Raw genomic sequence first — 24,302 nt, 5'->3', positions numbered from 1 at the left:
ATACATAATGCAGATGCACAGAGATATACAGGAAATAAAAAACTCCACTGAAAGTTGTAAAAACCGCCTTAATGAAAGTGAAGATAGAATTTCAGACCTTGAAGACATGATTGCAGCTAGTGAACAGGAAAGGAAAGATCTTTTGAAAATAACAAGGAATCAGGAAACAACAATTCAACAACTGCAAGACGATGCAAAGAAGAATAACATAAGAATGATAGGGATTAATGAAAGAGAGGGAGACAACATAAAGGATGTCAAGCGGATATTTAGAGAAGTAATAGCTGAAAATTTCCCAAGCATGAGATCAGAAACTGACATCAAGATCAGTGAAGCATATAGAACTCCAAACACTCATAACCAAAATAAAACTACACCCAGACATATAATAATCACCATCCCAGAAATCCAACACAAGAATAGATTACTAAAAGCTGTCAGAGAGAAAAGACAGATCACTTATAAAGGAAAACCTATCAGAATCACAGCAGACTTCTCAGCACAAACGATAAAGTCAAGAAGAGCATGGAGTGAAATATTCCAAATCCTAAAGCAAAATGATTTCCAACCAAGACTGATATATCCTGCAAAACTATCATTCAAAATAGATGGTGCAATACGATACTTCCATGACAAAGAACAGCTGAAGAACTTCATGAACACCAAACCGACCCTGCAAAAAATATTGAAAGACAGTTTAGATACACAAAGGACAAAACCACTAAGCAAAGCAAATAATTAAACAGAACAGAAAGATAAAGATGCAACAGCAGAGAGATAACATTCCTACAATTAACCAGCATTTAACAGTAATAACCATTAATGTAAATGGTCTCAATGCACCAATCAAAGGAAACAGACTAGCAGAATGGATCAAGAAACAAAATCCAACCATATGCTGTTTACAGGAAACCCATCTAACCCAGAAGGATACTCACAGACTGAAAGTCAAAGGATGGAAAACAATTCTTCATGCAGCAGGAATCCAGAAAAAGGCAGGAGTAGCCATTCTGTTTGCAGACAACGTGAACTTTAAACCAACAATGACCATAAAGGACAAAGAAGGTCACTACATACTTGTAAGGGGAAAACTCCAAGAGGAAGAGATAACTATCTTAAATATATACGCACCAAACTCCAGAGCACCAAGTTATATAAAACAATTATTAACAGAAATGAAAACTCAAATTATCAGTAACACAATTGTAACAGGAGACCTTAATACGCCATTGACACCAAGGGACAGATCAACCAGACAGAAAATGAGCAAAGAAATAACAGAACTGAATCACACCTGTGAACAAATGGGTTTGATAGACATATACAGGATGTTCCACCCAACAACATCAGAATACACATTCTTCTCAGCAGTACATGGATCATTTTCTAAAATAGACCATATATTAGCTCACAGAACATATTTAAACAAGTGCAAAAGAGCTGAAATCATCCCTTGCATGTTATCGGATCATAGCGCTCTGAAATTAGAAATTAATGATAAAAGATACTGCAAAAATCCCACAAACACATGGAAACTGAATAACACACTCTTGAGTAATCAGTGGGTCACAGAGGAAATTAAAGAAGAAATCAAACAATACCTAAAAGAAAATGAAAATACAGATACAACTTACCGGAACCTGTGGGATGCAATGAAAGCCGTCCTGAGAGGAAAATTTATTGCACTGAGTTCCCACATCAGGAAAACAGAACGAATACAAATAAATAACTTGATGCTACACCTCAAACAGCTAGAAAAAGAAGAGCAAGTCAAGCCCAAAGCCAAAAGAAGAGAAGAAATTATAAAAATCAGAGCAGAAATCAATGCAATAGAGACTAAGAAAACAATCCAAAGAATCAACAAATCAAAGAGTTGGTTCTTTGAAAGAATAAATAAAATCGATAAGCCCCTAGCCAACCTTATTTAAAAAAAGGGAAGAAAAAGCTCAAATTCATGCAATAAGAAATGAAAAAGGAGAAATCACTACAGACCCAATAGAAATACAGAAGATCATCAACACCTACTTCGAAAACCTCTTCTCTCAAAAGTTTGATAACACAGAAGAAATAGACAGATTCTTAGAAGCATATGAAGTGCCACAGCTAGATCAAGAGGATGTAAAACTGTTGAATAACCCAATCTCTGTTACTGAAATTGAAAATGTAATTAAGTCCTTACCCACCAAGAAGAGCCCAGGCCCAGATGGATTCACTGCAGAATTCTACAAGAAATACAAAGAAGACCTAATGCCGACACTCCTCAAACTGTTCAATGAAATTGAAAGGGAAGCAATACTTCCTAAGTCGTTCCTGGAAGCAAATATTACTCTAGTACCAAAACCTGAGAAAGACCCAACTAAAAAAGAGAACTATAGACCGATCTCCCTAATGAACACAGATGCAAAAATCCTCAATAAAATATTGGCAAATAGGATCCAGCAAATCATCAAGAAGATTATACACCATGACCAAGTGGGATTCATCCCAGGAATGCAAGGATGGTTCAACATACGCAAATCAATAAATGTAATCCACCATATCAATAAAGCCAAAAATAAGAATCACATGATCATTTCTATAGATGCAGAAAAGGCCTTCGATAAGGTCCAACATTTATTCATGATAAAAACTCTACAGAAAATTGGAATAGATGGTCTTTACCTCAATATAATAAAGGCCATTTATGACAAACCAACAGCCAGCATCATTCTAAATGGCCAAAAATTGAAAGCCTTTACTTTAAAATCGGGCACAAGACAAGGATGTCCTTTATCACCACTCCTATTTAATATAGTACTGGAAGTACTAGCCAGAGCAATTAGGCAAGAAAGAGAAATAAAAGGGGTAAAGATAGGAAAAGAAGAAGTTAAGTTATCATTGTTTGCAGATGACATGATACTCTACATAGAAGACCCCCTAAACTCCATTGAAATACTCTTAGATACAATAAATAAATTCAGTAACGTGGCTGGATACAAAATCAATACTCAGAAATCAATAGCATTCCTATACACGAACAACAAAATTACAGAGAGGGAAATAAGAGAAACTGGACTATTCACATTAGCAAGCAAAAAAATGAAATATTTAGGAATTACTCTTACGAAAGAAGTGAAAGACTTATACAGTGAAAACTATAATACACTGAAAAAGGAAATGGAAGATGATCTCAGAAAATGGAAAGACATCCCTTGCTCATGGATAGGAAGAACAAACATTGTGAAAATGGCCATTCTCCCAAAACTGTTATACAGATTCAATGCAATCCCAATAGAAATACCATCAACATACCTTATAGATCTAGAGAAATCACTCCTAAATTTCATCTGGAACCAGAATAGACCTAGAATCGCAAAGGCAATTCTAAGCAGCAAAGGCAAAGCAGGAGGCATCACAATCCCTGACTTGAAATTATACTACAAAGCAACAGTAGTAAAATCAACATGGTATTGGAATCAAAACAGAGGCGAAGATCAATGGAATAGATTAGAAGATACAACCACAACTACAAACACACTCAACCACCTTATCTTTGATAAAGGAGCCAAGCAGGTTCACTGGAAGAACGACAGTCTCTTTAATAAATGGTGCTGGAAAAACTGGCTCTCCATTTGCCGAAAACTAAAGCTAGACCCATGTCTATCACCATGTACTAAATTAAAATCTACATGGGTCAAAGATCTGAATATTAAAACAGAAACACTAAATCTATTGGAAGACAAAGTGGGTAGAAACCTTGGAGACATAGGAGTAGGTAGAGAATTCATGAACAGGACTCAAACCGCACGGGAAACACTTCCCAGAATCAATAACTGGGACCACATCTTATTAAAAAGTTTCTGCATGTCAAAAGAAATCTCCAGCATAGTGAAAAGAAAACCCACAAACTGGGAAAAGATTTTAGTGAACTCTCTCTCAGACAAGGGACTCTTGTCTAAAACATATAAAGAATTAAAAAAACTCAGACCTCCAAAATTCAAAGATCCAATCCAAAAATGGGCATCTGAGATGAATACGCAATTCTCAGATGAAGAAATGCAAATGGCAAATAAATATATGAAAACATGCTCATCATCATTGGTCATCAGAGAAATGCAAATTAAAACCACACTGAGATTCCATCTCACTCCTGAAAGAATGGCCAGGATCAAGAAAACCAACAACAACAAATGCTGGAGAGGATGTGGGGAAAAAGGAACTCTCCTGCACTGTTGGTGGGAGTGTAGACTGGTACAGCCTTTGTGGAGGTCTGTCTGGAGGTTTCTCAAAAAGTTGGGATTGGAAATCCCATTTACTCCAGCTATTCCACTTCTAGGCATATTCCCAGAAGAACTGAAATCATCATACCACAGTGATTTATGTGCACCTATGTTTATAGCAGCACAATTTGTAATCGCCAGATCTTGGAAACAACCCAAGTGTCCATCAACTGAGGAATGGATAAAAAAGTTGTGGTATTTCTATACAATGGAATATTATTCAGCTATAAAGAAGGATCACATTGAGATATTTATCAATAAATGGGCGCAGCTTGAGACCATACTCATAAGTGAAATAAATCAATCTCGCATGTATGAATACCGACTAGTTTCCCTAATGTAAGTAATGATTCAAATATATGAAAATATGTGGCAATCATGATTCCCCATTATGTGGCCTTGAAGCCTTATAAAATTTTCACTTATTAATTAGAAAGGCTTTATTCCGGGCTTCTTGATATGGAAATATTTGAAGCTATAGTATATGAAGTTTTATCCAAATATCTCAAGGAAAAAGACAGACACTATGGTAACTATTATTCTTTAAAAAAATTATTTAGTTATTTCTTATGTTTATTTTAATTAAGGGAAAAATTTAAAAAATTAGGATATATAATAGTAACTCTTTTCGATTTCCTATTAACTTGTTTTGAAGTCCTGTAATGCTCGCACGATCTTGTTTTGACTGATTAGACTCTGTTCCATTCTGTGGGATAGTATCAGGTCCGAGGGTATAGGCAACTACTTTGAAGGCAGTAAGATTCACTAAGATGCCCATTCTGGTTTGACTATTGTCTCCTTTGGAAGTCCTGTAATGTTTACAATGTCTAAGTTTTATTGGTCTTGTTCTCTACTGTTTTGTCCAACTTTATAATATCTAATGAGATAGACAAATCTTTTTAAGGAAACAAGAGACAACGTTGATAACTATTGTTAATAACCGTATACTCTGTTCTACATCATGTGCTAAGTCTATCCTTGGTTTTCACTGACAGCTTTGTTCTGCCATATTTGACTTTATTCCCCCCCCCCCCAAAAAGTAATAAGAACTAAGGAGTAATAAAATCTAAAATGTGTAAATTTTGTTGTAAAAAGAGAGGAAGGGGAAAAAAGATCTCTAACGGATATAACAGCAAGTGTGTATAGGGATGTTGAATAGCTGACTATATTAATGTTTTTGGATCATTGAACACAGCTGTTTGTAGTCTCTCTGTTTGAATGTCTACTTTGTATTCTTTGATACTGTGATTTGAGCAACTATTTCCAAGATGATAATATGTAATCTATTAACAGGTGATTTCTTACTGTTATGCTTTTTTTTTGTAGTTCTGTATTATATGTAACCTTACACTGCTTTGTTTTGTTTTGTGTTTTTCTCTTTTTCCTCTTAAATAAAAAAAAATAGGTAATGTGTCAAAAAAAAAAGATCACTATATAATGATAAAGGAATAAATTATCAAAAGAATATAAAAGGCATAAATGCCTTTGTCACTCTGTATTCATCAGATATTGATCCCTGAACTTCCATAACAGACACCAAAATCTGGAGATAATCAAGTCCCTTACATACAATTATACATAAAATTTGAGTGTAGGCTATGTGTATCTTCTACATACTTTAACTCACCTCTAGATTACTTATAAGATTTAATATAATGCAAATACTATGTAAACTATTGTTGCAAAAAGTGTCTGCAAGTGTTCAATACAGACATCACTTTATTTTATAAATATTTTTGAACTACAGTCAGTTGAATTCATAGATGTCCAATCTGTGAATAGAGAGGAATGACTATACTGTGGTGCTTCCTGCATGTACAATCTATGAAAAATTTTATAAATTGTGTGAAATAAGAAGTTAAAACCATAATCAATAGTAAAAGAGGAAAAAAAAAAACCAATAAAGCAAGGTAACAAAATTTCCAGAACTACTACATTTACAGTTTGAGGTTTTCATTACATAAAATAAGGATTATTTGAACAGAAACACTGTAACGTTGCAATGCTCAGTTAATGTTTAAGACGACTAGTGACAAATGAAGAGGTCATGTGCTGGATAAAACAATATCTCTAGGGATTAATGGAACAGGATATCTAGAGCTATCTTCTTACCACAGATACATGGCACAACCTCAACTTTATGATTTTTAATGAAAATTTCCATTTAATATTTTCAAAGCTTGGATGACCACAAGTAACTAAGAGTGTACAAAATAAACACAAGTAAATGGAAAATATAGTAGTGATAAGCTTAAAACCACTAACACTATACCAAATAGCTACCTGTATATTTACCACTTTATTGCCTTGAATTTGGCAAGGAATTCTTAGATAATTTCAAAAGCACAAGAGGCAAAGGAAAAAATAGACACTTGAACTCATTGAACTTTAAAAGTAAAATATTGTTTATTGAACAAAATATGAAAGTGTAAAGACAATCTAAAGAATGATATATTTTCCAGTGTATCATGTGTCAAGTAAAACTCCCATATATAGTATACAAATGTTTTACAATTCAACATCAAAAACAAGCCCAGTTTAAAAATCAGTAAACCATCTGAATTGATTTTTTCCTTTTTAAAATTTTATTTAAATAAAAAACCAAAACAGTAAAAAGGTACAAGTAATACAGAATTTCAAAAAAAAATTAAGAAATCACTAGTTAATAGATTACATATTGTCATCTTAGAAATAGTTGTTCAAGTTACAAAATTCCTGAGATACTCAAATGGCCAATAAGCACTTTAAAATATAATTAACCTCACAGGATATGGGAGAGATGCAAAGCAAAAATACAAGAAAGCACTTTAGAAGCCCCAGGATGGCTGTAATATAAGCATGACAAATAATAGTTTAGGAGAGATCTGAACAAACTTGAACACCCACACTTTGTTGGTAAGAATGTAAAATGGTAGAATTACTTTTGAAACCTGTTTGTCACTTCTTTAAAATAACTATACATAAAGTCACCACATGATGCAGAAAATTCAATTCTAGTAATATGTGCAAGACAATTGAAAACAAGTATTGTATTAAAGCAATTCCTTGCATATGATTGCTTGCAGTAACATTTTTTTACAATAGGCAGCATGTAGAAACAGCCTAAATATTCATTGATGAATGGATATAGATGTTAAAAATGGCATATTCATACAAAAGGATATTAATCAACCGTAAAAATGAGTGAAGAACTGCTGGACGCTACAATATGGATGAACTTTTAAAATTTTATGCTAAGTGAGGGATGTAAAACATGAAAGGTCACATTGTGTGATTCCAATTTAAAGAATCGTCTAACCTATGTAACTCCATAGATCTAGGAGTTAGATTAGTTCCTGTCAGGGACTTGGATGAGGAGAACTGCTGCTTACTTAGTTAGTACAGGATTTCCTTAAAAGCGATGGAAATGCTTTAGAGCTAGAGAGTAGGGTTGATTACATAAAATTGTACAATGCTAAGTTCCACCGAATTATACACTCTAAAATGATTAGCTATGGTATTTGATTTTATCCCATTAAGAGAATGTGGACAGAATTTCAAAGAGAAATTGACAAAGCAACAATGTAGGATATGTTAACAAATATTTCTGTAAAACTAATTGGATGAGAAGCCAAAATATTAATTAAGATATGGAGTATTTAAGAACAAGATTGCAAGCCTAGAATTAGTAGATATCTATGGAATCATGCATCCAAAAGAGGAAGTATATTTTTATGTACATGGGAAACATTTATTTATTAATACCGATGACAATAGTCTTCTTAAGACATGTCCAAAACCAACAGTAGTACTGTCTCTAAAAAATGAAAACTAAATTAGAAACTAACCATAAAAATGTACTTAAATAAATTAAAAATCTTTACATGACTGGAAACCTAAACTTGAAAATAAAAACACATGCAAAGGATAAGATACTGAAGTAAAAAATTCCAACATTAATCCAGTAACCAGATGCTGCATTTGCAGATCCTTAATGGGTAACTAAAATCATAATGAATCTTATCTATACCTTCTTTTAATCTCCTTTATTATCTTGAAATCTCAATCGCTTCACCACTCAATTCAAGGTAATCATGTATATATACAGTGGTGTCTGTAACACAAAGCTTATTAGTGCCTGGACTAGGTAGCTTACCTCATTTCCTTTAAGACTGAAGACATTCAGATAAAAATAAACAGGTACATTTCAGGAATTTCAAGATTATTCAATTGCTAGCTATTAGGGTTATAGTTCTAGAATTTTTGAAGTGAAGCTAAGGAGTCTTCTATTTCATCAACAACTATGGATTCCAGAAAATATATTCCTGTCAAAGCATCCCAGAATGGAGTCACCACAAAGAGGATACATTACCCTATGATGGGAAATGAGGCTGATCCCTTAAGGAGGATTGAATGAGGCTGATCCATTAAGGAGGATTGACTATCTATAGATGGAAATCAAATTTCCCTATCAAGCAATGAAGACTCTTCACAATCTTTCATAACTGATCGTCAGATACGAATCAGGTAGACTGCAGTTTGACCAGAACTATCTGCACTGTCAGCAATGAGACACCCTCAAACTGTAAAAATCTCTAAGGCTTTTCTTCAGTATCCTTTTATGGGAAACTCCAAAACTTTGTCAGGCCCTGGAAAACAGATCTTTAACACTTTGACCTTTGCTTCTCAGAATGGCTAAGCTGATTCTTGTCTCCTTGATTGGTCTAATGGTTAGCCAACCAAAGCTGCTGTATCAGGACCCTCACCGTAGGGCTTCTGCCTAAAACTCAAAGAATACTGTATATCACAACCTGTAGTCATCAGATGAAAAGACACTTAGAAGCATATTTATAAACTTTAATCCATTCATCAGAAACATAGTGAATCTCAATTTATTTTTAAAGATATTTCATTTTATTAATCAATTTACATATAGCTTTTTAAAAAGTTTCTTTCAAAATGTTCTATTACTGTAATTTATTATAGACTAAATTTATGCTACTTGTGTACATATAGGAGGGATTACTTAGTACTTTTCATAGATTTTTAAAATTTTGGATTTCTCTCTCTCTCTCTCTCTCTCTCTCTGTCTCTCACTCTACCTCTGTGTCTCTGTCTCTCTCTCTCTCTGTCTCTGGCTCTGTCTGTCTCTCTCTCTGTGTGCATGTTTCTTTTCTCTTATCCTCTTTCTATTCTTCTTCTCATCCACCACCTTCTTTAATTAAGTTTTGTAAATTTATTCAGCTTATTTTATTACACTCCAGTCCAGGACCAGATTGTGTATTGCTAGAACAGGACTCCTGTCCTATAACAATATTTTGGATTGCAGAGAAGGTATCCAGAAATTATACATACACTCTCCTGCATAGGGAGGCACAAATAATAAATTGTGATCTTAGCCACCAATCTGCAGAAATATTTTGAAATTTTTACTCACAAGCAAGGTAGTCCCAACATAACTCCTACTTTCAAGTAAGGAGCCTATCTCCATCTTAGTATATACTAAGACACTATATAAAATGAACAGATGCCAAGCAATTATTCTCCCTACTTTGGGGATGGGTATGAAGGCCCTCAATTTAGTCTCCAGGAACACAAAAATAAAAGGAAATCTATATATTCTCTTTGATTTGCATTTCTATTCCCTTTATTGTTCACAGAAAGATTTGTCTTGTTTTTGAGATGAACCATGTAGTTGATTTATTTTTTCCCCATTCTCTATTTCATTGCTCTGGCGTTTCAACTAGAGAGACAATGCTGGAAATATATAGACCTTCCATAGGTAGTTAAATTTGATTTCAGTATATATAATGTATCATGAGTGAAAAATAACAAAAAGTTTTCTTAAATATGGAGACAGAATAGTAAAACAGTTGCGAAACTATCTCCCTCATCTATTCAATACATATTTATGGAGCATTAACTATGTAGTAGGTACCATATTACACGCGTGGAAAGGAGATAACTGACATAGATTCTATAATAAAAGAGTTTACTAGGAAACAGAAGCTGATTCATGAATAAACTTTTCATAATTTCAGAACTTTAATTACAAAAAAATGGAATTCTTACTTATCAATCAACTGGAAAAATATTCTCATAGCCATGGTTCCTCTGAAGACTCTATTAGAAGAAAGTAATTTAAATTATTTAAATATTAATTAGCTTCAGCAAGCAACTCTGTCACAGTTTAAAGCATATTTGATTCATATGAAAATATAAATGACAGTTACCAAATTTATTAAGTGTAAACATTTAGGACACATATTGGGTACTTGTCTAAAGTCATTAGTGAGTATTTTGTAATTAGTACTTGAAACTTGGTCAACTTGGAAAGTAAAAATAGCATGCCTGTCACAGAGTTAACCAAGTGGAATTTTAAACTACAAAAGTAGGTAATTTTCTTCTTTTCAAAAGTGGTTATTTTCTTATTCATAATAAATTATATGACAATAATTTAATAGTATTATTTTATCCCAAACATGTCTTGTCTGATCCCCCAAATATAGATTGTGATTACGTTTATTAGAATCAAAATTCAGGTTCAAATCATTGATGTGTCACTTACTAGCTATTTAATTATGCTTATTTAATTGATTTACATTCATTTTGCTTTATTCATCAAAGAGACATAATATCTTTTCAAATGATTGTTGTGATTGTGAACTATAAAATATTAGCATGGTGCTTAGAATATGGGCAGAGCTCAATAAATATTATCAATAATTATAAAAGTAATGTAAGCTCTTTTAGAGAAAGATCACTCCTGTTTCTTTCCTTTAAGTCTCAAATAAAAATATATCTAAAAATGTTATATCAGTAGCTCTCTTAAGGGAGAAGAGGGTTATATTGGCTCACAGTTTAGAATTTCAGTTCATTTTTGGCAGGGTTAAACAAACAAACAGAACGGCAGAAGCGTCTTGGCAAAGGAAATCTGCTCAGGTCATGAGGTCCAGGAAATAAGGTAAGAAGGAAGGAGCAAGAGATATACACTCCTCCAGGTAACTCTGACACTGACTCACTCTTTGCCAAAACTCCACCTTTTAACAGCTGTTCATCAGTATGGCCCCCAAGATTCAGTCACCTTACAGAAGCCTTACCAATGAAGACATCTGGCTGTTAGAGGACATACAGATATAAACCAAAACAGTAGCCTTAAAACAACTTAGGTGCTTTAAAATACATTATATATTTCATAAACAACAGATGTTTGGTAATGGCAAGCTTTAATAGTTTACCTTGTTTTCAATTGTAATAAAGGGAAAAACCAGTGGGATGCCTTCCAAGAACTGGGAAACCATTTTGCCCTCTGAGAGTTATGCTAAGAAAACAACAACAACAAAAAAGGCCAGAGAATAAAAACTACAGAAACTCAGATTTTTAGGACAGAGTAAGATTTAATAAAATACATTAGCAATGGATATTTGTCTTCTGTGAATAAAGCATTCCAGGCTTGCTAGCTTCATACTACTTCAAGTCGTTAAAGAAATTACATATTCTCAAGCAGGTTCAGCATATATATATATATATATATATATATATATATATATATATTCTTTTAATTTTCATTTTTCTCAGTACAATTTTCTGTACTGAGAATTACATTCACAATGAAGAGTTGTAAATGTACACAACATGTTAATTTTTTAAAAACCACTCTCCATTTGTTGATTCCCTTGCCTTTTGCAATGATTCTCCCAAATTTCTACATTTATCTTTTATTTTACTCTTTTTTGTAGTTTGAGTTTCTCATGTAAGAGAAACCATGCAATATTTAAGCTTGTATTTGCAATTCATTTCACTCAGAATTATGGTCTCAATGTTCATCCATTTTCCTACAAATGATTCAAGTTCATCCTTCTTTATGGAAGAGTGCTATTCTATTGTGTATAAAACTATACTTTCTTTATCCATTCTTCTGTTGTGGACATATATAATTAATTTCTGAGATTTAGCTATTACAATTTGTGCTGTTAAAATTATGGGCATTGTTATGGCTTGTGTCTAGATATCACCCCAAAGCTTCATGCAGTCATGCTGAAGGTTGAATACAAAGTGTTGGGATCTTAGTTGTGTGACTACTAAAACAGTTCACTGATTGGGTTGGCGTAGTTCTGGCTAGGATTAATGGTGTTACAGTCACCTTCAGGTGAGTACCCAGCATAACATATAAGGAACAGACAGAAAGTTAATTTTCCCTCACCTGCCTACTTTCTATGGATTATTTCTCTTCTCTCATGCCATCCTTCCTTTGAGGCAGCTGACTATGAACTTAAAACTTTATAAACTGAATGAAATAAACTTTTCTTCCTTTAACTTTGAATGGCAGGTATTTTGTCTCAGCAAAGACAAAAGTAACTAAAACACATATGCACGTGTCACTGCAACATAATGTCATTATCTCTTTTAGGAAGATAACTTGAAGGCATATGGCTGGGTTGAATGCAATTTCTAGTTTTAAGTTATTGAGGAATTTCCATGGTGATTATACTAATTTACATTCTACCAACAATGTGGAAAGGTTTCCTTTTCTCCAGCATTTATTATTTGTCTTCTTGATGATAGCCATTCTTTCTGAATTAAGATGCAATTTCAGTGCTGCTTAAATTTTTCAAAAATTCAATGATATTGATAATTTTCACATATTTATAGTTATTTTTATGTTTGATTCTGAGAATTCTATTCATATCAGTTGTACAGTTTTTTTACTAGATCTTTTACCTAGGGAAATAAGATTAATTTGATTTCTTTATATATTCTTGACATTAGTATTCTGTGTGAGGAATAGATGGCAAGTGTTTCACACTGTGTAGAATGCTTCTTCACTCTGTTGATTGTTTCCTATGTATATAGGAGATTTTAAATTCAATAATGTCCCACTTAATAATGGTTGATATCATTTCTTATGTAATTAGATTTCTATTCATAAAATCTTTGCTATGCCTCTGCTATCAAAAGTTTTTTCTACTTTATGTTACAGAAGATTGTTTCTGCTTTAACATTTACATCATTGATCCATCTTTATTTTAGTTTATTACATGATGAAAGACATATTTCATAGTTCAATCTTCTTAATATGAACAGCAAGGTTTCCCAATATCATTTGCTAAAAATGCAACCTTTCTTCCAGGATATATTTTTATCCCCTTTGTCAGAGACCCGATGGCTATGTGTGTCTGTGTGTGTGTGGGTTGTTTATTCTTCATCTACTGTGTTTTATTTTCTTCTTATCTTTTTGGGCCAGTACCATGCTGTGCCTATCACTGTAGCTTCATAATATAACCTGTCAGGGATTGTGAACCTTCCTGCTTCATTTTTGTTGCCCCAAATTATTTTTGTTATTTTGAGTCTCCTCTAGTTTCACATGACTTTTTGGATTGTTTTCTGTTTTTCTGTGAGGAAAGCTACTAGTATTTTGACAGTCATTGAATTAAATCTGTATTTCAGTTTTGAAAGCATGGACATTATGACTATATTGACTCTCCTGTTCAGGAATAGAAGGTAACTTTCCATGTCCTCTTGGTTTCCTTTTTCAGAATACTGTAATTTTTTTGTATTAATCTTTCATTTTCTTGGTATGATTCATTGTTGCATATTTAATTTCATCTGATGGTATTGTTAATAGTATTTTCCTAATTTATTTTTTGTGAGTTCATTATTGGTATGTATGAAGACTATTCACTCTTGTATATTACTTTTGCATATTGCTATATTTTTGATTTTGGTTCTTAATACCAGGAGTCTTTTTGTGGACTTTTGTGCGTCTTCTAAGTAGAGGGACATGATTTTTGCAAATAATGATGATTTTACTTCTTTTTTCCATACATTTATCAATTTCTTTTATTCATCTTTCCAGACTGTTCTCACTAATGTGTTTTATACTGTATTACCACAGGAGTGGTCATAGAAGACATATTTTCTTATTCCTGATTTTAGAGGGTAGTTTTTCATTGTTTCCACATAGATGTGAGAATGGAAGGAAGTTTGTCAATAATGTTTTTAGTTAATTGGGACAAAATCTTTCTATACCTTTTTTTCATGTTTATTTTTAGCATAATAAATGTCAGACTGTCTGATTTCATTAACATGATCATGTGATTCTCATCCTTGATTTCATTTTTGTGATGTATTATATTTAACTGCTTGCTCAATCTTTAGATCTCTGGAATGGGATTGCTGATATTGCTAAGTAGCATAAGCACCTGCCTGGCAAGCACTAGGACATGAGTTCAAAACCCAGTACAAAAAATAAATCTTTGGGATAATGCCTAGTTGTATATGATGCATGATATTTTTGAGGATTTGTTTTATTCTTTTTGATGGTATCTTCTTTTTCATTATTTTATAAAAAGAAAAATAATAAAACAATTTCAAAATAATAAGAGAGTAACAATAATTAATACATTCATTGCATATTGTTATATTCAGAGTAGTTACTCCAGCCCTAAGATATAGGTAGGAGATACTGCACTTTTTCCTTGCTTCTTTCTCCCTTTCCCACAATAGTTTCTTTTTGACTTTGCATAGTTTCTTTCAAATTCATAGTGTCTATGGAATATTTTGAGCCCTATTTACATGTTCAGTTTCTTACACTAGTGAGACAGTATGTTTACATTTTTGGGTCTGATTTACTTCACTTATGAGTATGATCTTAATTGGCCTCCATTTACCTATCTTTCTTTATAACTGAATAGTTTTCCATTATATAAAAAAAATCACCACTTTAGTACATTCCTCAGGTGATGGGTATTTGTGTTGTTTCCAAGAGTTAGCTATTACAAACTATGCTGCTATAAAAATGGATGCACATATATCATTGTGGTACAATGTTTTAATTCTTCTGGGAAGATACACAGAAGGGGAATAGTTGGATCAAATGGGACCGCTAATCCTAGCTTTTAGATTTCTCTAAAATGATTGCCACATTGACCCAATTTGCACTCCCAACAACAATAAAACAGGGCTCCTTTTTCTCCACAGTCCGTCTAGCATTTGTAATTGATTGATGTCTTTGTTTTTCTGGGACCAGGATTTGAATTCATGAACTTGTGCTTGCCAGGTAGGTGCTTGTGCAACTGAGTTATATATCCAGTCCCAATTGATTGATTTCTTGAAGATAGCTATCCTTTCTGGAGTGATACGGGATCTCAGTGCTGTTTTAATTTGTACCTCTCTTATTCTGTTTCACTAGTGCTCAGGCTTTATTTATTTACTTATTTATTTATTTTTGCCAATTGCCAAGGTGACTTAATTGCAGTAACTTTGTAGTATAATTTCAATTCAGGGATTTAGTTGTCCCTTGACTTGTCTTTGTTTCCCAGAATGGTTTTTGCTATTCTAAGTCTCTTCTGGTTCCAATAAATTTTAAGAGTGTTTTATCTAGCTCTCTGAGGTATGGTAATGGTGTTTTCATTGGAACTGCTTTAAATCTTTGTAACAATTTTTCAACAAGTATGGCCATTTTCACAATGTTGATTCTTCCTATCTATGAACAAGGGATATTTTTCCATTGTGTGATATCCTCTTTGTTCTCCTTTTTCAGAGTACTGTAATTTTCAATGTATACATCTTTATTTCCTTTGTTAGACTGATTCCTAATTATTTCATTTATTTTGGATGTTACGGTGAAACGTGTGGTTTCCTTAGTTTCTCTGTATGTGAGTTTGTTGCCTTTTATTTTTGAGTGTTGACTTTGTATCCAGCTACACTGCTGAATTTGGTTATTAAACCTTAAAGGATTCTGGTGGAGATTCTGGGGTCTTCTATGTAGAGAAGTATGTCATTTGCAAATAATGATAATTTACCTTCCTCCTCTCCTGTCATTATTCATTTTATTTCTTCTAATTGCTCTGGCGAATGCTTCCGGAACTATGTTGATAGGAATGATTGTAGTGGATATCTTTGCCTTGTTCCTGATTTTAAATAGAAAGCTTTCATTTCATGACCACACAGTATATTGTTAGGTGGTGGTTTGTCATGGAAGGTTTTTACCAGATGGAGATAAATACCATCTGTTCCAGTTTTCTGTAGGGTATTTATAATAAATGGGTGTTGAACTTTGTCAATAGCTTTTTGTGCATATGTTGAAATAATCATGTGATTTTAATCTTTGCTTCCACTAACATCTTGCACTACATTTATTGATTTTCATATGTTGAAACATCCCTGCATGCCTGGGATGAATCCTGTTTTGTCATGGTGCATAATCTTCTTGATTATTTGTTGCAATCTGTTTGCCAATATGTTACTGAGGATTTTTGCATCTATGTTCACTAGAGGATTGGCCTATAGTTCTTTATTTGTTGTTTTCTTCTACAGTTATTTTTATTTTAAAGAGAATAAAGCAAAAGAGAACCAAATAAAGCAAGTAAGAACAAAACAATACAAGCAACGCAACACTTCACAACCAGACATCAACATTAGTTACTGTAATGTCTCTTTTCTTGAAATAGTTTAGCGTACCTTCACACACAATAATATCAAACATAACAAAATAGTTTAAAACCATTCAAGGGAATGAAAGAATTACAGGACATTCAAAACCAAATAACTGATAATGAACAATGGCTACTATAATATCTCATTTTCTTTAAAAATTATTTATACTATCACAAATATTAAAATTCAACAAGACACATTATGTTAGAACTAATTGAAACAGAAGAAAAATGCATGATAAGACTTCAAAGCAAGATGATATTAAATCAGCAATGGCTGCCATAATGCCTTGTTTTCTTCAAAGCAGCTGTTCAGACCATCACATACAATAAAAATAAATAAAACAGAATAAAATCATTCCAGCCAAAGAATGAATATATTATAAGACTTCAAAGCAGTATAATGGGAAACCATTATTATCATAAAATGTTATATACTTATATACTAGGGAAACTATATGGTATAGATACGAGTGAGTTTGATTTATTTCACTTACGAGTATGGCTATAAGTTGTGTTCATTTATAAATATCTCAATGTGACCATTCTTTATAGCTGAGTAGTACTCCATTGTATAAAATATCACATCTTTTTTATCCATTCCTCAGTTGATGGACACTTAGGTGGTTTCAAAGTTCTGGCTATTACAAATAGTGCTGCTATAAACATGGGTGAACAAATATAACTGTAGTGTAATGTTTTCAGTTCGTCTGAGAATATGCCTAGAAGTGGAATAGCTGGAACAAATGAGACTTCCAATCCCAGCTTTTTGAGAAATCTCCAGACTGACTTCCACAGTGGTTACACCAGTCTACACTCCCACAAACAATGCAGAAGAGTTCCCTTTTCCCTGCAGCCTACCCAGGAATTGTTGTTGGTAGATTTATTTATGCTAGCCATTCTGTGTGGTTTTAATTTGCATTGCTCTAATGAGTAATGATGCTGAAATTTTTTTGATGTATTTATTTGCCATTTGTATTTCTTCATCTGAGAACTGTGTATTCAACTCAGATGCCCATTTTTGGATTTGGCCTTTGAATTTCCAAGATCTGATTTTTTTTATTGTTTATATGTTCTAGACAGAAGAATTTTGTCTGAGGGACAAAATTCTGTTCACTACGATTTTTTTTCCCAATTTGTGGATTTTCTTTTCACTATGCTGGAGATTTCTTTCAACATGCAGAAACTTTAATAAGATGTGATCCCAGTTATTGATTCTGGGAAGTATTTCCCATATGACTTGATTCCTGTTCATGAATTCTCTACTTAATTCTCTCTTTAAGAATTTTACCCACTTTGTCTTCCAACAGATTTAGTGTTTCTACTTTAATATTAATATCCTTGATCCGTTTAGACTTTAGCTTAGTACACAGTGTTAGGCATGTGTCTAGTTTTAGTTTTTAGCATACGGAGAGCCAATTTTTCCAGAAAAGTTTATTAAAGAGAATATCTTTCTTCCAGTGGATGTATTTGGTCCCTTTATCAAAGATAAGGTGTGTTTGTAGTTGGGTCTTCTTATCTATCCCATTGATCTTCAGGTCTGTTTTTATTCCAGTACCATGTTGATTTATTACAGCTGCTTTGTAGTATAATTTCAAGTCATGGATTGTTAAGCCTCTTGCCTTGTGCTTGTTGCTTAGAATTGCCTTTGCTATTATAGGTTTCTTCTGGTTCCATATGAGTTTTAGGAGCAATTTCTCTAGATCTATGAGGTATGCTAGTGGTATTTTGATTGAGATTGCATTAAATCTGTATAACAATTTTGGGAGAATGGCCATTTTCACAATACTTATTCTTCCTATCCATGAGCAAGGGATGTCTTTCCACTTTCTGAGATCCTCTTCAATTTCTTTTTTCAGGGTCTTAAAATTTTCCATGTATGGATCCTTTACTTTTTTTCATGAGATTAATTCTGAAGTATTTCATTTTATTGGATGCTAACGTGAAGGGTATCGTTTCTTTTATTTCTCTCTCAGTGATTTTTTTGTCAGTGTAGAGGACTGCTATTGACTTTTGAGTGTTGACTTTGTACCCAGCTACATTACTAAATTTCTTTATATCTAAGATTCTTTCAGTGGAGTTCTTGAGGGTCTTCTATGTATAGTATCATGTCATCTGTAAATAATGATTATTTAACTTCTCCTTTTCTTATCCTTACTCCTTTTATTTCTCTCTCTTGTGTAATTGCTCTGAAAAGTATTTCCACAATTGTTCAATAAAAGTGATGATAGGGAACATCCTTGTCTTGTGCCTAATTTTAGGGTAAAGGCCTTGGTTTTGCTCATTTAGTATGATGCTGGCTGTTGCTTTGTCATATAATGGCCTTTATCATATTGAAATAAAGACCATGTATTCCATTTCTCTGAAATGTTCTTATCCTGAAAGGTTTTTCTGCATCTATAGAAATGATCATGTGTTTCTTATTTTTGACCTTATTGATATGGTGGATTACGTTTACTGATTTACTTAAGTTGAACCATCCCTGCATTCCTGGGATGAATCCTACTTGGTCATGATGTATAATCTTCTTGATGATTTGCTGCATTTTGTTTGCCAAAATTTTATTGACAATGTTTGCATCTGTGTTCATGAGAGAGATCGGCCTGCAGTTCTTTTTTTTTGGTTGGATCTTTCTCAGGTTTTGGTACTAGAATAACATTTGCTTCCAGGAATGACTTAAGAAGAATTGCTTCCCTCTCAATTTCATTGAAGAGTTGGAGGAGTGTCGACATTAAGTCTTCTTTGAATTTCTTGTAGAATACCACAGTGAATCCCTCTGGGTCTGGGCTCTTCTTTGTAGGTAAGAACTTAATTACATTTTCATTTTCATTAATAGAAATTGTATTATTCTGTGGTTTTACATTCTCTTGACCCAGCTTTGGTATTCGATGTTTCTAGTAATCTGTCCACTTCTTTGGTGTTATCGAACCTACGAGAGTAGAGGTTTTTGAAATAGGTGTTGGTGATCTTCTGTATTTCCACACGGTCTGTAGTGATGTCACCCTTTTCTTTCTTCATTGTATGAGTCTGAGTTTTTATTTCCTTTTTAAAATAATGTTGGCTAGAGGATTATCAATTTTATTTATTCTTTCAGAGCCAACAACTTTATTCAGTGATTTTTTGTATTATTTTCTTAGTCTTTATTTCATTAATTTCTACTCTTATATTTATAATTTCCTCCCTTGTTTTGGCTTTGGGCTTGACTTGTTTTTCTTTTTTTAGATGTTTAAGGTGTATCATCTGGTTGCTTATTTGTGTTTGTCCTGGCTACCTGATACGGGAATTTACTGCAATAAATTTTCCTCTGAGGACAGCTTTCATTGCATCCCACAGGAGTAAGTTGTATTTGTATTTTTGTTTTATCAAAGATAAGGTGTGTTTGTAGTTGGGTCTTCTTATCTATCCCATTGATCTTCAGGTCTGTTTTTATTCCAGTACCATGTTGATTTATTACAGCTGCTTTGTAGTATAATTTCAAGTCATGGATTGTTAAGCCTCTTGCCTTGTGCTTGTTGCTTAGAATTGCCTTTGCTATTATAGGTTTCTTCTGGTTCCATATGAGTTCCATATCATTATTGTTTAATTTCTTCTTTAATTGTCTTTGTGACTCACTGATTGTTCAGTAGTGTATTATTGAATTTCCATGTTTTTGGGTTGTTTTTTTTTTTGCTGTTTCTTTTATAAGTAATTTCTAGTTTCATGATACTATGATATGATAACATGCATGAGATAATTTCATCTCTTTTGCATTTACTTAAGTATGTTCTTTGGCTATCATATGATCCATTTTAGAGAACATTTCATGTACTTCTGGGAAAAATGTAAACTATGATGTTGGGTGGTACACTCTGTATATGTTTATCAAGTCCATTTGTTCACAGGTGTGATTCAGTTCTGTTATTTCTTTGCTGATTTTCTATTTGATCTGTCCCTTTGTGTCAATGGTGTGCTAAGATCTCCTGTTGTAATTGTGTTATTGTTTATTTAATTTTTCACTTCTGTCAGTGTCTGTTTTGTATAACTGGGTGCTTCTGAATTTGGTGCATAAATATTTAAGATTGTTATCTTTTCCTCTTGAAGTTTTCCCCTAACTAGTATGTAGTGAATTCTTTATCTCTTCGGATCATTCTTGGTTTGAAGCTCACATTGTCTGCAAATAGAATAGCTACTCATCTTTTTTTTTTTGTTTGTTTGTTTGTTTTTTTTTTTTTTTTGTTTCCTGTTGTGTGAAGTATTGTTTCCATCCCTTGATTTTCGGTCTATGAGTTTCCCTTTAGGTTAGATGGTTTTCTTGTAGACAGCATATGGTTGGATGTTGTTTTTTGATCTGTTCTTCCAGGCTGTTTCTTTAATTGTTGAATTGAGGCCATTTACATTAATGATTAAAATGGATACCTATTGATTTATTTTTGATATGTTATCTTTCTACTGTTATGTCTTTATTGTTCAACTCTGTTTAACTGTCTGACTTACTTAATGGTTTTTTGCTGTGTCTGTCTAGAATGTTTTTCAGTATTCTTTGCAGGATTGGTTTGGTAATCATGAAATTCTTTAGCTATTCTTTGTCATTGAAGTATCTCATATCTCTGTCCATTTTGAAGGATAGTTTTTCACAGTACATCAGTCTGGGCTGGATGTTGTTTTTCTTTAGGATTTGAAATACTTCACTCTATGTTCTTCTTGACTTCATTGTTTGTGTTGAGAAGTCTGCTGTGATTCTGGTAGATTTTCCTTTATAGGTGATCTGTCTTCTCTCTAACAGCTTTTAATATTCTGTTCTTATGTTGCATTTCTGGGATGTTGATTATTACATGTCTGGGTGTAGTTTCATTTTGGTTATGGCTATTTGGAGTTCTATATGCTTCACTGATCTGTATGTCAGTTTCCATTCTTGTGTTGGGGGAAATTTTCAGCTATTACTTCTGTAAATAGCCTCTTGATATCATTTGTGTTGTACTCTTTTTCATTTATCTTTACTAATCTTATTTATTTTTCTCTGCATCACCTTGCAGATGTTGAATTATTCCCTGATTCTTTGTTATTTTTACAGGATCCTTACTTTCTTGTTCTGTAGCTGCAATCTTGTCTTTGAGGTCTAAAATTCTATGTTCTCTTTCATTGAGGCAGTTTTGCCAACTTTCAATGGAATTTTTGGTTTCCTGTATATCTCTTTAAATCTGCTTCATGCATTCTGTTTGTTTCTTATATTGTTCATTCAGGGTTTCCATCTTTTTTCATTGTTCCTCTAATTTTTTAAATTTTATTTTGAAAGTAGTAAAAATGCAGCAGCACAAGACAGAACAAAACCAATTGAGACAATGCAGTGAAATTGGTACAGGATTTCACAGTAGGATACTGGGATAGTAGTAATAGATACTATGGTATATCTCTTTACCTTCACAATAGTTGTCTAGTCAATTAGGTATAGCAAAATCAAACCAAAAATAGAACATTATAAAACCAATTGAAAATACTCAATAGAGCAAAAGAAACATCACAAGACAAAACAGTGAAAACAACCTTTGCCTCCAAAAAGAAGATAGAATTTGCTATCCTGCATATGGTCATCCTCCCAAGAGATGCAGAGACATCTATCCCCACTAGCTATAGTATGGTGGTGGGGGAAGGGTGCTTGATTTTCAGCCCTCATGGCAGTAGGCTCATAGGTAATGTTTCTCCTCCAGGCCCACACTGCAGGTGCTTACCAAGAGGGCAGGTGAATGAGCTGCTTAAGTCCCACCATGTCCAGGTCTCAGGAGCGCTGGTTCTTCTCCTTGCCTTCTCCATGGCACTTACCAAGAAGGCGGGTGAATAAGCTGCCTGAGTCCCACCATAGCCAGATCTCAGGAGTTCTCGTTCCTCTAATTTTTTATCTGTGTCCTTTTTAGACGTGTTCAGCATTTCTTTCAGTATTTTTATTGTTTCTTCTTTTACCTGGGAGATTACTTCTGATTTGAGTTCTTTTATGCATTTCCAGAGTTGTTTCTTTATTTCAATTGATATCATTTCAGGCATTTCAGGTGTATGGCTATTATTTTCTTCTATGTTCATGGCTTGTAGGCTTGCTTGGGATTTTATCATTTTCTTATATTTCCAGGTTTCAAGTGAGGTTCCAAAGATTCCCACGAACATACTGGAAATCACTTCATGTGCCCACAGGTCTCCAAGACTGATTGGAGGTCACTGGATGTGGCCTAGTCAGGACCGCAGGATCCTCCATGCCTCCTACAGTTGTTTAGAAAGCTGAGCAGGGTCCTAAACTCTGGGAGGGATGGTCCAAAACTCTCCCCTGAGTAATTGCCAGCCCCCTGGTACTTACCTTGTGCACCCTCAGCTTCTGGGGCTCAATGGAGGTGGCTAGGCATGTCCTAGTCATGTCCGCAGGATCTCCCATGGCTCCTATGGTTGTCCAGAAAGCTAGTTTGTGGAAGTTTCAATCCATAATCAGCTAGTTCCAAGGAAGGTTGTCATAGCACAGAGGCAACAGGTCATGGTGGCAGAAGGACTTCTATAGTTTTTTAAGCAGGGTAATATTTGCTTTCAGGAATGATTTTAGAAATGTTTCTTCTTTTCAACTTTCTTAAAGTGTTTCAGCATTAGTTGTATCAGCTGTTCTCTAAATTTCCTTTGGAATTCAACTGTGAACCCATCAGACTTGGGACTGTTCTTTGCTGGTGAGGTTTAATTACATTTATAATTTCATTGACTGATATTAGGTTATTTAGAATTTTTATATTTTCTTATTTTAATTTTGGCAATGTGAATGCTTCTAAGAATCTGTCCATTTCTTCTGTGCTTTCTGTTTTATTAGAGTGCAGGTTCTTAAAATAGGTATTGATGATCTTTTTAATTTCTGTAGGATCCATTGTTATTTACCCCTTTTTGTTTCTAATTGCTAGAATTTGTATTTCTGCTTGGCTGTTTTTGATAAAGTTGCCCATTTTTTTATAACTTTTATTCATTCTTTCAAAGAGAAAACTGTTGATTTGTTGATCCTCTGTATTGCTTTCTTAGTCTCAATTGCTTTAATTTCTGCTCTTCATAATTTCCTCCTTCATACAAGTGTTGGGTTTGATTTGTTTTTTTTTTTTCCCAAAAGTTTGATGTTCAACATTACATTCATATTTTATGTTCTCATTCATTTTGTTTTCCTGATGTGAATGTTTATTGGTATAAATGTCCCTAGTAGGGCCCCTTTCACTGTGTCCTATAAATTTTATTATGTTGTATTGACATTATCATTTAATTGTAGATTATGTTCAATTTTATTTTAATTTCCTCTGTGACACATTTGCTGTTCAAAAGAGTGTTGCTTACTTTCCATTTGTTTATGTATTTTTGTGATTTATTTTGGCATGATTTCAGTTTCATAAGGTCAGATGGTAAGCATGAGGTGATTGCAATTCCTCTACACTTACTTAGGTATATTTTATGAGCTTGTATGCCTATTTCAAAGAACATCTCATGTGTAGCTGAAAAAATGTGTATTCTGATGTTTTGGAGTGGAACACTCTGTAGACATCTATCAAATCAATTTGTTCACAAGCTTAGTTTAAATGTAATGTTTCTTTGTTGATTTTTTTGTCTAGTTGAACTATCTACTTGTGAGAGGAGTATTATTAAACTC

At 33.4% G+C, this 24,302-nt stretch overlaps 1 pseudogene; it reads right to left on the bottom strand.

Annotated features, from left to right (window-relative positions):
* Positions 1–23,069, bottom strand: part of LOC100719303 (lupus La protein homolog) — a 34,158-nt pseudogene extending 11,089 nt beyond the window's left edge.
* Positions 23,070–24,302: the final 1,233 nt, after the last annotated feature.

Source organism: Cavia porcellus, unplaced genomic scaffold, assembly GCF_034190915.1.
Source record: "Cavia porcellus strain 051 isolate PalLab524CR breed Dunkin Hartley unplaced genomic scaffold, mCavPor4.1 scaffold_3, whole genome shotgun sequence".
Taxonomy (NCBI): domain Eukaryota; kingdom Metazoa; phylum Chordata; class Mammalia; order Rodentia; family Caviidae; genus Cavia; species Cavia porcellus.
The sequence above is the reverse complement of the archived record's forward strand: the minus strand, read 5'-3'. Positions and strand labels throughout refer to the sequence as shown.